We start from the raw sequence: 15,550 nt of genomic DNA on the forward strand, positions 1-15,550 counted from the left end.
TGTTTCCGGCCGCCTTCAAGGAGAGTTGGTTAACCCCTCCTCAAGAAACCCTCCCTGGATCCTACCATACTGGACAACTTTTGTCCAGTCTCCCACCTCCCCTTTTTGGGGAAGGTGGTTGAGAAAGTGGTGGCTTTACAGCTCCAAAGCGTTCTGGAGGAAACGGATTATCTGGACCCTTTCCAGTCAGGTTTCAGGCCCAGTTATAGAACGGAAACAGCACTGGTCGCACTTATGGATGACCTCTGGCGGGAGCGGGATGGTAGAAGTGCGACCATCCTTGCTCTCCTTGATCTCTCAGCGGCTTTCGATACCGTCGACCACGGTATCCGGTTGGGACGGCTCAGGGAATTGGGGGTGGGCGGCACAGGCTTGTACTGGTTCACCTCCTTTCTTCAGGGCCAATCCCAATCGGTGTTGATAGGGAACGAGAGGTCCCATCCTCGGCCCCTCCTTTGTGGGGTGCCGCAGGGTTCGGTTCTCTCTCCGCTCCTTCTCAACATCTACATGAAACTGCTGGGTGAGATCATCTGCCACCATGGGATGAGGTATCATCAGTACGCTGATGATACACAACTATACATCTCCATCCCAGGTGAAGTAAGTGATGCCGTGACTGCCCTTTCTCAGTGCCTGGAGGCTGTAAGGGTCTGGATGGGGAACAACAGGCTTCAGCTGAACCCTTGCAAGACCGAGTGGCTGTGAGTAAATGGCTCCTCTGTATCTGGGACTTTGTCATCTTTGGTGCTCGATGGGGTGGCACTACCCCAGACAGACCCAGTGCGTAATCTGGGGGTCCTCCTAGACTCATTGCTCCTGCTTGAAGAGCAGGTGGCAGCCGTGGCAAGGAGGGCCTTTGCACAGCTTCGGGTTGTGCATCAGTTACGCCCTTTCCTGGATCGGAATGCCCTTCGAACAGTCACTCATGCCTTTGTTATCTCCCAGACAGACTACTGTAATATGCTCTACATGGGGCTACCCTTGAAGAGTATCCGGAAGCTATAGCTGGTCCAGAATGCGGCCGCAAGGGCTATTTTTGGAGCCCCAAGAAGGGCCCATGTAACACCATTGCTCCGCGAGCTGCATTGGGTGCCAGTTTGCTTCCGGGTCCAATTCATGGTGTTGGTTATTACCTTTAAAGCCCTACATGGCATGGGGCCAAGTTATCTAAGGGACCGCCTCTCCCCTATGTCTTCAACCCTGTCCCCCGATCGCACAGAGAGGGCATGCTTCGGACCCCCTCAGTAAAAGAACTCCGATTAGCGGGGTCCAGAAGGCGGGCCTTCTCTGCAGTAGCCCCTGCTCTTTGGAACATTCTGCCCCCGGAGGTGCGATTGGCCCCCTCACTCCTGGCCTTCCGAAGGGCCTTGAAGACCTGGTTCTGCCACTTGGCCTGGGGTGGGGAGGGAATACTTCAAGCAGGGGGATGGCTAGCCCCATAGTGGCCAGCTGTCCACAGCCTGATTTTCCATCTTCTTGGATTTTTCTTTTTTAGTATTGTTTTAATGCTGGATGTATTTATGTTTGAGATATATTTATAGTTTTTAATGTTTTTTGTAAGTCGCCCAGAGTCCCCTATTGTGGGGGAGATGGGCGGGGGAGAAATCCAACAAATAAATAAATAAATGTCCTGATGGTAATGTCCTCCACCTTCAGATCACATTGCAGTTGTGCCGAGACAAAAGCCAGATCAAACATGTAACCACCTATCTCCACTGGGTCCTGAATAATTTGAGTCAAGGTTCCCATCCTGAGCCACCCTAGACTCTACACACATGTGGATAGGTTAAACTCTCCCAAAACTATCAGTCCTAGAGACTCCACCGCCAACTTAGTCAAGCACCTCAGTCAGGGAGATAGCTGTGCTTGGGGGTGGAATGTGGGAATGACCTTGAGAGGCGAGGAGAAGAGATGCTGCCTAGGGAATGATTAGATAAAAGGGGGAAGAGCCCGCAGCTGAAAAACAGACAGAGAAAGAAACTTAGAAAGGATCCACCCTAACTTATCAGGCTATAAAAAGAGACAGCGGGAGGTTTGTACTTTCAGCTTCCAAGATTTGGTTAATGTAGCCTTACAATAAAGTAGAATTATCTCATCTTGCCGTGTTTCTTGTCTGGTCTACATGGGAGGCTGACAGTGCAGCAGAGAGAGCAGTACAACAGCAACAAATTGCTCCCTAGAGCCTACAGATCTCACATCTGGTTATCCCTGGTGCAGAGTCCTTGAAAGCCATTAAGGCTTCCTGGATGACAACTGCCAACCCAGTCACCCTGCCCTGGGACTGCAGCTGGTACCAAACCAGTACCCGGAGTGGGCACATCTCCAAGAGTGGAACACGCTCCTCTGAGCCCACCCAGGCCTCTATTATTGTGATGGTATGTGGGAATGAACTTGGAAGATAGGAGGAAGACCCGCATCCTAGGCAACAGTCTGATAAGAGGCAGCTCAGTCTGCAGGTGGGGGAAAAGCATGGGAAGCATTACAGAAGGGACTCTCCCTAGTTTTCCAGAAGCTAAAAAGAGAGGAAGGGAGAAATACTTTCAATCTTACAAGATTCTATTTAATGTAACCTTACAATAAAGATAGTGCTGGTGCTCTTGGTTGTGCTTCTTGTCTGGACTACCTCAAAGGGTAAACAGTTATGCCTGGCAGGTTGGTTGCCTCATCCACTGTAGCATCATGGATAAGGAAGCCTTATTACACACTAACCTGGCATTTAATGGTAGCAGCTAGAGATGAGGGGCACTGAGGATCTGGTGACCTGAGAGCTAGAATGCAATATTGAGAGGCTAGAATGCAAAATCAATATAAAATATCAACCATACCTTCACCATGCATGGCCCATTCCCATTTCTCACCATATCTTTGCTTTTTACCACTTGGATGGAACTGCCTCTGTCAATCGCCCCAACCCCCACCCTCTGCCCCCTCTCCCCCAGGACCAGGAACCATCTAACCTAAACATCCTCAACAACCCACCAACCACCCTCAGCCCACCATACAACCACAGCAAGCCCCCACCCCACTGCTTCCATGGTAACATGCTCAGTAGGTACAGGGAAATCAAGTTCTCGTGAAGGCTACCCATATAATTCCTCCCACCCAACATGTTCAACACATTCCTTATACCTGTACTATCCCAATTTCAATGCTGATATAATACTAAAACCACACACTCAGACCTCCAATACAAAACCAATCCAAGATTTTAAACCTTCAATTACATGAGCAGTCCCAGAAGCCATCCTACAGGCAAGCCCCACAAGCAGTCAAATAAAAAGTATCTTTACAGTGATGACAGAAAGCAGAGATCATAATCCACATTTAGGAGACCAATGCTGAGGCAGCTGCAAGGTTCAGGTGAATCCATTACCCGCAGCCTGCCCAAACTGGCTCCCAGTTCCTCACCTTGACCTTAGAGTCTCTGCTCACCAAAGAACCAGCTCTCTAGCTCCCACAACTCCTCCCAGTTGGTTGGGAAGCCCAAAGCATCAGGACTTCTAGTAGGTCTCCAACATTGTGACAAACCAGAGCTTTCCTCCCTGACACAGAGAGAAACCTACCATGTGGCCAAGACACTTACATAAGGATTTGTCTTTGCACCATTGGGAGGCTATAGACTAATTTCTCCATTTTCTCCACAGGGCATCATCCTACTCTCACTCTGCTCTGCTCCATATCCACCATTACCAACCAGAGCACAGCCCAATATCACAGCAAACAAAACCTACCAAAATCTATCCAAAACCTACCAAAATCTATCTCCCAAAACAGAAAAAAATCTGCAAAAACCAATTACTCTTACGTCCAACACTGACATTCCATTTCTCCCTGATTGCCATCTTGGGAGGAAAAAAAAGAATGGACATAGTTTGATTTTAATTGCTTAGTTTATATTTCCAGAAAGAGATAGCTAGTAATTGTTTGCTTGTTTATTCTACTCAACAAACTTTGAAAGATTCCTTGGTGCATCTGACAGGACTTGATTTAAGCATCTTCAAACTATTCTCACACTCACAGTGTAGACATGTCTAAAATATCAGCTAATATTTATGGTCATTGCCCTTCCATTTTTCTTGGATTATTTTTACTATCTTGCCTGCTTAAAGAGTTCTTAGAAGTTTTGTGATCTTATTTTTTTCCCTCGTCGTTAACACAGCTGTTTTTGCTTTTTACCATCTTACATACTTATTTAAAATCCTTTTTCTCTTCTTCTTTCTCTTAAATATTATTTTAAACTATCCTAAGTAATCCAGTTAAAAACAGGTAGTACATACATTCCCAACTGGCCTATTCACAAATTGCAATCCACTGAGACATTTTCAAGAGATGTTTGAGAAGCAAAATTTTCCACTGTAAGACTAGAATCCAACTACAGGGAGTAAATATCCCAAGTGTTCTCCTCTACAAGTATAGAGCTGTTTCTCCAACAAAAGCTATCTCTTTCTTATAAAACAATAGGAAATTCCTTAATATATATCAGGGACACAGAAGGCTCTTTCACTTTTTTTTAATTTGCTACCTTAACTGGAAAAACATTTTTCTTACAATTCAAAACTTTTAATTCTGTGTTTCCTTAATACATACTTTATACTAAGCCAAGTTTTGTTTTAAAAATAATGCATTAAACCATTGTGGTTTCTTCCACTTATTACAAGCCAAAAGCCACAGTTTACAAATGCAATGGTTAAACTGAAGGTTAAACCAAAACAGAAGAAGCTACAGTATAACTTAACACAAGATGGATTTTTTTTTTCACCCAGAGGCCACTAATCTGTTTATTGCCGCATTTTTTCATGCTTGCTGTATTTTTCTGCCAAGATTTCCCTTCTTGAGAGTTGTAGTCATTTACTTATGAATTTTAAAAGAGTACTTGAGAGTAGTTTATATACAAAGGCATCTTTAATTAACAAGTCCCCCCCAAAAACCATAATGATTATCTATCTGACTGTCTGTCTATCCCAAGTTTATACTTACCTGTGTGCAGCAAAACTCCTCACACCCCTCTGCAAGCAAATGTTTTAGGTCCTTTTCACACTGATCAGCCCATTCAAGTCGTACCCTACAGAATACAAAAGATAATCTCAGTATGTATCTAAAGCTACCATAAAATTATATATGCAACCCATCTGCAGGAGAGCATTACTTAAGTCAGTTACAGCTCCACATGCACAATTAGCACACATCTGCCAAAGGAATACTAAACATAGATTTGTTTTTATGGCTATAAGATGCTACAATCTTTCTTGGAGGCTTCCAGAATGCTAGGATTATAGGTGGGGAGAGAAATAATTGAAGCACAAATTGGAAAAACGGCCTAATTAATGTGTACCAATGAGGCTCTCATCTGAACAAACACTGCTGGAAACAAAAACAGTTTCATAGCAATAACCCTTACTTTTGGGGCCGACAGAAATTATCTGGGCAACAATAGAAATACTTATATTCTTTATCATGGAAAAGTTACTGCCTCTGCTGGCTCCTTAGATTTGACCAGTTCATCCACTGGCATTTCTTGAAGTATTTTCAGGAACCCAACATTGCTCTTATTTGTATTGCTGATAATAAAAATAACCACAAGATCCCAACCATGCCAGTAATAGTAATGGCTGAAAGGAGATACCAACTGCATGTTTTTCATTACATTCAATATCAACTCATAATTACGTAGAGCAAGTCATCAGAAGACCCCTGAAAATAAAACCTAAAACTTGATTAACCCTTATATTGTATCTCATATATGCTACCCATCTTGCTGTATTCAAAGAAAGGATCCAAGGAACATTAACACATAACATCAGAAAGATTTGGAATGGGATTTGCAGATAACCGTTTTATCCAAGGATTGATTGTTTACTTATGTAACAATCTGTATGTCACCAATTTCATTCAGATTCATTATACTTACATTTAAAGCATCCACGATTTAAAAAAAATAGCATGAATAAAATCTACATGGTAAATATAAACATTAAAACATCCACAGTAAACAACAATAAAATCTCCACATAACAATATAATAGACGTTATTACTTCCAGCTACATCAATGAATTAAGATACTTAATACAGCAGTCTTGTAACAGTTGCATAGGGACTCACAGCCTTCAATCACCACAGGCAATCAAGAAGGGACTACAACTAAAGGCTCAAATGCTGCTGAGAGGCCCAAAAGGACTGGAAGGGGGGCACTTACCTCACCTAAATTGTGACACAGGTCATCAAATAGCATGAACAATACCACTTCTACCCCATGCACATTTTATTGTTTGCCCCCACTTACCCCTCTGTGGTTACCTTGAGTATACCTCTCTGAAATCAACTCCCATCAAAATAAAATATGATTTGTTACAATTTGGGGCACAGGGTAAAAAAAAAAAATCTTCACCATAGCATTTTATGATTTATATTATTATTTTAATCATATTTTATTTATAATATGTATTTGTGTGTGCATGAATAAATAATCTGGCTCTTGCTTATTTGTTCAGAGTTCAAAACACAGAGAGTTTTTTTGGGAAATCTTTGCAGGAATTATGGCAGAATTTTATAAAGTAGCACATTAATTTCAGCAAGAGCAACTGTTACCTAGATTTGTAGTCTTGAATCTGCATCAACAGGGACTCTAATCAATTATTTCCTATATTTATTGTCTCTGAGGAAAATGAGATCCAGAATTAATAGCAAGAATTCCAGATGATCTTCTCACGTTTTATTCATTTCTTCTCCATATAATTCAAGTTCAAAGATGTTGTATTTTCAGGACTAAACCATATATTTTTGATGCTGAGGGAAATATCTAAGAAAGGTCAAAACTATATATTTATAGATTTTTGTCTAGTACATGACTAAAACTTCAGTGGCCATGCACTTTACCTGATACTTGAGAATCACCTATTTTATCACCTGGTAAAATGCTGGTTTAGGAGTTGAAAGTAACACTTCCTTTAGGAGGAAACACTGTAATAGCAATGCATGTGTCATGATTCCATATTTTCCTGGTTCACTCTAGAAGCTGTTAAAATGCACAAAGGTTTACTTTTACATATTGCATGATAAATATACACTAAAATTATTTTTAAAAAATCAATGTGAACATCAAGCATTAAAAATGTTCCTTGTTCTATCCTTAACTCAATGCATTATCATTTTCTCCAAAAATATTCCAATATTGATTATTTTAAACCAAAATCATAATTCTCACAAACCATAATTTATGAGCTACATTTCAAACTATGGTTCTCAAGTCAGTTATAAACTACAACTGAAACAAATATTTTTAATATCCTCCTTGTAATTCATTAAGAGGAAAGCATAGGATGAGGAGGTTCATCCATGCTCTGCTAAAACCATGTTTTAAATTACATCTCAAATCTCTCATTGTGCCTGATATAATTCTGTTAGATCAGTATTGGAAACCCAATCCTATAAAGTACTATTTATGTCACATAAGTTAATGCAAGTTTCCTGGGCTGCTACAGCAGAAGATAAAATGTTAGAAATATTTTACCTAAAATGCAGGCCACTTTAAATATGCCCTCATACTGCTTCATTCAGTTATTCTATTTAAGTGGTTTATTAAATGTAATGGGGCTACATGGAAAACAAGGTTAAAAGCAATAACACTACAGTGCTACAAATTTTCAGATATGTATTTGTGATTACAAGGAAACAACACATGATACTAAAATTAAATGCAACTGGAAGAGCAACAGAGTTCAGAAAGCATGATTTCATCCTTGAAATCAATTATTTTATTCTATCCTACTCTTTCCTCCAAGTCTACAAAAAACTTGTGAGATGTTATCATCTACCAGTTTTAGCCACTATTTAATTACACCCTGGGTTAGAAAAGTATCTGTTTAAAATAAAGTGCAGACCATGAGCTGCAGAGAGAATGTATTTGTACCCCACTGTTCAAGCCATTTATTCCTAATTGACAATTCTAGCAATAAGTAACATAGCATAAAAATCCCTACAAAAAATGCTAAGATGCAAAGAACTATGTGAACCCAACCAACAGTTTGAAATCAATAACAACTTCGTAATTTGACAAAGGAGATTAAATGAATCTGTGAAAATTACTATCAGCATACCTCTAGCAAATTCAGTGAGGTGATAAAGGCAGGGTATTATGCTGACAGATGCCAAATGCTTTACATTAAAATATTGGCACACCAAATATAGCCTTCAATTCTCATTATAATAATATATTTTAATAGATGACTAAAAAATTCAGTCCTTAATTTTTTAAAGAGAGAATAAGAAAAGATAAATGGAAATGCTACGATTATGCATCAAGGTCCAAGTATAAATATTAAATAACTAGCATCTATTGTCTCCTGTTATTTTTAGCCTTTTAGAATTATTTTTTTCAGAGCCAAACACCTTCAAATAAGAAACAATATCTTCCATTCCTGCTTCTAACATCTCTACCCAAAACATTCAATAAAAATTACTGGGACACTAAGGGCCAAATTGAGATTTAAAAGATAGTAATCACAAAACATTTAAGTTTGAGTTGGTGCAAACCCAACTCAAAAATGGAATTGCAATTTCATTTAATTAAATGTACAATAAATGCAACTGCATTGCCATATGAAAACACAGTTTAATAAAATATTCTAATAGCCTCCATAAATTCTGCTTGCTATGCTATTTTAAAAGTACTATATCATACAATTTAATCCCTGGAAAACATCATCAACCCCATAAATTGTGTATTATATAGGTACTACCTAAGTAATTTATGATAACAATAGAATATTATGAAGGTGACTATATAAAATGCAGTAGACACATAAACATTCAGAATGTTAAATATCAACATAAACCATTTACATATTCATTTACAATTCTACACTGCAGATCTTCTAGAGCGCAGTGACTGGTGACTCATCAGAATTAAAGATTTCTCTCTATAGTTTCTATCTGTCTTTATTTCAGAGTTTACCAATGCAAAATGACTTTCAGTAGAACAGAACTGACATTTTTTGTGAATGGGTCATTTCAGTAAATGTTGAAAAGTTTACATGTTAGTCAGCCATCAGGAGATCTTTTGGGGGGGGGGGGTTGGCTGTAATTCACTGGCAACTATCGTCTATTTCCAACTCTTGATTTTACATTTAACTTCACATCACTGAAAAATAAAGAGTGGGGATTTTCACACATCTGAAGGATTTCTGAGCTATCCCTAAGTATGCAAAAATAAATAGAGTCTGGAAGAAGTCCCTCCCATTGAAGGAAAAATATCATGTATATATAAAAATAAGTCTAAATAAATGGATTAAAGTTAAGACTTCTCTACAACTTGAGTGATGGTGGTGGTGGTAAGATCTAATTATCAAATCTATCCATTCATGGTCACAACTTCCAGTAAGCACTGGACCAAGCCATCATCACTTTCAATCCAATGCCCTTGCTCCTTCTAGGGAGGAAACCAACTGGCTGGATAGCAGTCTATACACTGCAGAACAGACAATCTACTTTTCAGTGGAGAGTCATAAAATCCTCTTCGTTATATTGCAGGGTCATTAGGACACATTAAACATTCCATTGCTATAACTGCTGCTTTACATCTTGAAGTCCTTCCCATTTCCATGAGTAAATGGCTTTCATAAGCCATTCCAATATTTATCAGAACTACAGTAAGTGATTTCATTCCACTCCATGCCAAGACTCTTTGGGGTGGCAAGACGGGGAAAAGAACAGAACCACATATTTCTGCTCAGCCTTATGCATGATTCTTCAATGGTGTTAATCTATGTGGGAGGACATAAACTGCACAAATCAGAAGTAAGAAAATAGTTTTCTGAATTTGCTATTATTCGAACTAGTGAATTCATTGTCAGAGCTAGAATTCAAACTCCTAGTTTTTGACTGTGCCCACACAGTGCTAGCACAAGCTGGAAAAAAAGAATAGGGTCTTTTATTTACCCTTACCAAAAGGTGATAAAGATTTCACACTAAGTACTTCCCTTAGCTTAAGGATGCCAGGATGCCGAACATCCCAACTCTTTAATTTCAATGAAAAATAACACAAAGATCAGATTTGTCCCCTATTAATCAAGCATAACAAATAACATTACTGAAGTATATAAGAATTACAGTGGGGCAAAAAAGTATTTAGTCAGCCACCAATTGTGCAAGTTCTCCCACTTAAAAAGATGAGAGAGACCTGTAATTTTCATCATAGGTATACCTCAACTATGAGAGACAAAATGGGGGAAAAAATCCAGAAAATCACATTGTCTGATTTTTAAAGAATTTATTTGCAAATCATGGTGGAAAATAAGTATTTGGTCAATATCAAAAGTTCATCTCAATACTTTGTTATATATCCTTTGTTGGCAATGACAGAGGTCAAACGTTTTCTGTAAGTCTTCACAAGGTTTTCACACACTGTTGCTGGTATTTTGGCCCATTCCTCCATGCAGATCTCCTCTAGAGCAGTGATGTTTTGGGGCTGTCGCTGGGCAACACGGACTTTCAACTCCCTCCAAAGGTTTTCCATGGGGTCGAGATCTGGAGACTGGCTAGGCCACTCCAGGACCTTGAAATGCTTCTTACGAAGCCACTCCTTTGTTGCCCGGGCAGTGTGTTTGGGATCATTGTCATGCTGAAAGACCCAGCCACGTTTCATCTTCAATGCCCTTGCTGATGGAAGGAGGTGTTCACTCAAAATCTCACGATACATGGCCCCATTCATTCTTTCCTTTACACAGATCAGTCGTCCTGGTCCCTTTGCAGAAAAACAGCCCCAAAGCATGATGTTTCCACCCCCATCCTTCACAGTAGGTATGGTGTTCTTTGAGTACAACTGCAGGATTTGAGTCCCTGGCAGCGTAGTGTGTTACTACGGTCCCCTTTGTTACTTTGGTCCCAGCTCTCTGCAGGTCATTCACTAGGTCCCCCCGTGTGGTTCTGGGATTTTTGCTCACTGTTCTTGTGATCATTTTGACCCCACGGGGTGAGATCTTGCGTGGAGCCCCAGATCAAGGGAGATTATCAGTGGTCTTGTATGTCTTCCATTTTCTAATTATTGCTCCCACAGTTGATTTCTTCACACCAAGCTGCTTGCCTATTGCAGATTCAGTCTTCCCAGCCTGGTGCAGGTCTACAATTTTGTTTCTGGTGTCCTTCAACAGCTCTTTGGTCTTGGCCATAGCAGAGTTTGGAGTGTGACTGTTTGAGATTGTGGACAGGTGTCTTTTATACTGATAACAAGGTCAAACAGGTGCCATTACTACAGGTAACGAGTGGAGGACAGAGGAGCCTCTTAAAGAAGTAGTTACAGGTCTGTGAGAGCCAGACATCTGGCTTGTTTGTAGGTGACCAAATACTTATTTTCCACCATGATTTGCAAATAAATTCTTTAAAAATCAGACAATGTGATTTTCTGGATTTTTTTTCTCATTTTCTCTCTCATAGTTGAGGTATATGTATGATGAAAATTACAGGCCTCTCTCATCTTTTTAAGTGGGAGAACTTGCACAATTGGTGGCTGACTAAATACTTTTTTGCCCCACTGTAAGTTACAGTAATTCCAGTGGAATATTTGCTACACTGGAATACCAAATAATTCCTTGCATGGTTTTGGAAAAGCTCTCCACACGTTAGTGGCATCAATTGTTTTAAAGATATACCAGATCACCTATTGTATCCTTCCATGGAGTTATTCGTAAATATCTTATTTAATTGTAACTAAATTATATTTGACTTTGGTTATGTATTATACAAAATTATAAATCAGAGATCCCATGACACAGAAACAAAGGCTTTTGTGGCCTTAAAGATGAGGAGATTTATGGTGGCAAAAAGAATTAATCCTCCATTAATCAGTTGGAATTGAAGTATAATTATTATTGAAACAAGGCTGTGAATTTGATCAATAAACCTATTCTACCATTCTCTTTACTTTTCCAGTTTTTAAGTCAAAAGTCCAGATGTCCAATAAAACATATTTTTAATAATAAAACTGTCTTTTTAACTTGTGGCCTTTGTTCTTCATCTCTTTCACTGACCTTTGTTCTTTCTTTCGTTAAAAATATTTCTTTTCAATTTCAGAACTTTTGTAAGACCTTGCAAAGGATTCCACAGAGGTCCTTCATGAAGTGTGTCAGCATGAGCCAAGCACCCTTCCCAAAGCATTAAATGTTCTTCGGATGGCTTGCATGGCTGCTACAAAGGTTGTCCCTGACTGTCTGCACTTTATATATGCACAGCTATGGTCCCAGAGGAATGTCCTGATGCTTGTGCATGCATGTGCAGATAGCTAGTGAAGCCTTTGAATAATAATCAAATCAACATCTGCTTAACTTTTGGGATGAGGGACTCTGCTCATGTAAGGATGCAAAAACACTTTACACAGAATTAATTTAAATTTTTTCCTAAGGTGTGAAACATTTTCCTTTCACTAATAATTTTCCATAAGCCCTAGAACTGTAAAACTCTAATACATTTCTGATTTGGCTAAATCAGCCAAAACCTTATTCACATATACTGATATAAGGGGAGTCTAACTCAAGGGGAGGGCAAAAACTCAGATGAAAACTCTCATGAAGATTTTATACAGAAGTTCAGGCAGCAAAATCCTTTATTCCATCTGTTCAACAAGTGTCAAATAAATTACAGATGCAAATGCAGAAATTATTAATCATTTTCCATTTTAGTTTAAAATTACAAGACTTGACTTGTTAACTGCTTTTACATATTTTCTTTTTAATTATTTTCCAAAGTTAAACTAAAAAAAACCACTTTACACCTCTTATTGTACTGTAGGAATTTTTAAAATTATTATATATATACACGTGTGTGTGTGTGTGTGTGTGAGAGAGAGAGAGAGAGAGAGAGAGAGAGACTCTGACTACATGCTACTCAAATCTGTAGAGGATCCAAGTCGTCATGAATGTAGAATTTCATTTAAGGTTTTCTAATTCTCAAAGTGCCCTCTATCTAATCATACTAATTTATCAAGTTGGTCAACTTTGGAGGGGAAGGCATTTTCCCTTACAAAAGTTGACATGCTGCTCCCAAGGATAGATACTATATTCCTTTCATAGCCATTTACAAAATATTAACTAGATGGTAATAGCTTTTTGTTTAATTTAAAAGCCCATCAACATTTCATTAAAACTACTGATTTAGCATCAATTAACAAACTGCAATTTTATCGCACCCCTGCCTCATACCCATAATACCACCCCTGCCTCATGCCCATAATACCACTCTCCTATAATCTTTCAATCAGAATTATCTGTCATTTAGCAATTGCTACATTAGACAAATTTTCTTTTACTTTTTCATACTGACTCACTGAGAAACAAGAGCAGAATGGCGATCCAGACATCTGTCCCCACAGGATGTTACACAGAGGTGTACAAATAGCATGAGAGCTTTTTAAAAGCTGTTTTTCAGAAATCCTGTTTCTAAAACAGTAGAAACAGAAGGGTTCCAAGACAGATGACTAGGGCAATTAGAAGTCTAGAGAGGCTTATATGTGTGAAAACATTTTAAAGATCGGGACCCTTCAGCTCGCTGAAGGAGATAAAAGGGTTACCCAAGATAATCAAAACAATGAATGACAGGGGAAGGTGGTTTCTCTTTTTTAATACACATACTTCTGCTAGAGAAACAAAACATTCTTTTGGACACTTTTTTTGTTCTCAGAGCAGTATGATCTAGAAAATAGTTGTTTTAGTATCCTATAAAGTCTTAACTGCTACCAGTAATTACCCAAGAACAAACAATCCATGCTGGCCATTTGGAAAAAATATATATATTGGTTATTCTTTTCTGTGATCTTGAACTGGCCTAATAAAAGCATTCCCTCATTGTGGATTGTTTTCACCACGCAGCCCCACATATTTATAAAAAACAGTGGTATCACTATTGGGTAAATGCCTCCAAATTCACTGGAGGAAGCCAATTGGACAATTCATTTGCCCTAGGGGGCAGGAGCTAGCATTGCAACAACTATATATTTCCCAAATGAAGTCAGTGCCATTTTGCAGAAATAAAAAAACATGTGCAGGAACACTTTCCTTTTGCAGATAAGAACAGTGTTCACGGTAACAGGGGAAATCAACTTCTACTTCCTTTTCTCTCCCCCGCAACCATCATGAAAGCAAATGTAAATTTACTACTACACCAGAAAACTACAGCAAATAATGGAATCATGTTGAATATGCCTCTATGAAACATGTTTACCAAGTTATACACAATATTTCTGAGTACTACTTGAAACACTGCACAGGTAGTCCTCGCTTACCAACTGCCTCAGTCAGTGACTGTTCAAAGTTATGACAGTGCTGAAAAAATCACTGTATGACCAATGCCCACATCTATGAACTTCACACTATCCCTCAGTCACAAGATCACCATTATAGTCAGTATCCATTGCCCTGTGCCTGACCTGTTTTTTCCCCCCTTGCAGAGAGCAGAGAGATTAGAGAGGAAGGGATTACAAGAGAGTAAGCAGACACATAATGTGGAATGCACACTGAAAGCAATGCACTGGTACCGGGGAGGGGAGGGGAGGGGAGGGGAGGGGGGAGAAAAAAAACCCAATTTCTGTAGGTAATCTTTTCGGTGCCTGACCTGTTTTTCTCCCCAGCAGAGCAGAGAGATGGGAGAGGAAGGGATTACAAGAGAGTAACCAGGCACACAATGAGGAACACACTGGGCTGTTTGTGTAGCGCACTCGTGGCTGCCAGTGCCAGCGCATTCCTTTCTGTGTCTATTCCCCATTGTGTGCCTGCTTATCCTCTTGTAATCCCTTCCTTTCCAACGAATGTAAATACAAACATTGATTTGCTTCTTGTTAATTACCCCAGCATCGGGGTAAGCATTCCAAAGGGCAGGGGAGTAGTTAAGAGGCAAACAAATAACTAAGGTGTGAAACTGATTAGTCTTGACAGTTTCAAGCCGTAAAGCACACTCATAGTCACGTGATTTCCCATTTAGCGACCGCTTTGCTTAGCAACAGAGTTCCCAATTCCAACTGTAGTCATTAAACAAGGACTACCTGTAAATGCACACCAAGAAAATATAATGTGTCTAGTGAACTTCTGAGAATACAGCCAGTAAGAAAACCTGTTGATAAACAATTCCTTCAAGAGCAATGCTTAAATTTTGATGGTGTTAACCAGAGGACCCACGTTGTTTTAAATGCTGAAACACCTATTCTTATAACTATCAGAGGCCTAACACTGTCAGGTGGAACTTTTCTCCAAGTATCTCAGATTTATTTATTTACTTGATTACCTGAAGTGCTTTTATGCTGCTTCAATCATTCTAACTCTAAGCAGCTTTCAGCAAAGCATAATACAATAAACATTTAAAATCTTAGACAAAAATCGTCAATGTTATCAACTTATAACATCTCCTCAATAATGTAAGACCAACTTACCATAACAAATCAATAAATTAAATTCATACTAAGAACAGTCATACATCATTTACCCAAAGTGCATCCATCCCTCGCCCCAGAGTCCCAAATGCTCTCTGAAAAAGCCAAGTTTTTAACAGTTCTCTAATTGTCAGGAGCAAGGG

General features: G+C 39.3%; 1 protein-coding gene across 6 annotated transcripts in view; it reads right to left on the reverse strand.

Annotated features, from left to right (window-relative positions):
• PTPRF (protein tyrosine phosphatase receptor type F) overlaps positions 1–15,550 on the reverse strand; it is a 513,056-nt gene that overhangs the window by 430,351 nt on the left and 67,155 nt on the right. For all 6 annotated transcript variants that reach the window (XM_088153593.1, XM_088153590.1, XM_088153592.1 and 3 more), the window contains one exon: positions 4,978–5,062. The gene's annotated coding sequence lies outside the window, so the exon portion shown is untranslated. The remainder of the gene's footprint in view (positions 1–4,977; positions 5,063–15,550) is intronic.

The sequence above is a fragment of the Python bivittatus genome, unplaced genomic scaffold (genome assembly GCF_059951505.1).
Source record: "Python bivittatus isolate LINGU-HERP-01145 unplaced genomic scaffold, Pbiv_v1 ctg000700_np1212, whole genome shotgun sequence".
NCBI lineage: Eukaryota > Metazoa > Chordata > Lepidosauria > Squamata > Pythonidae > Python > Python bivittatus.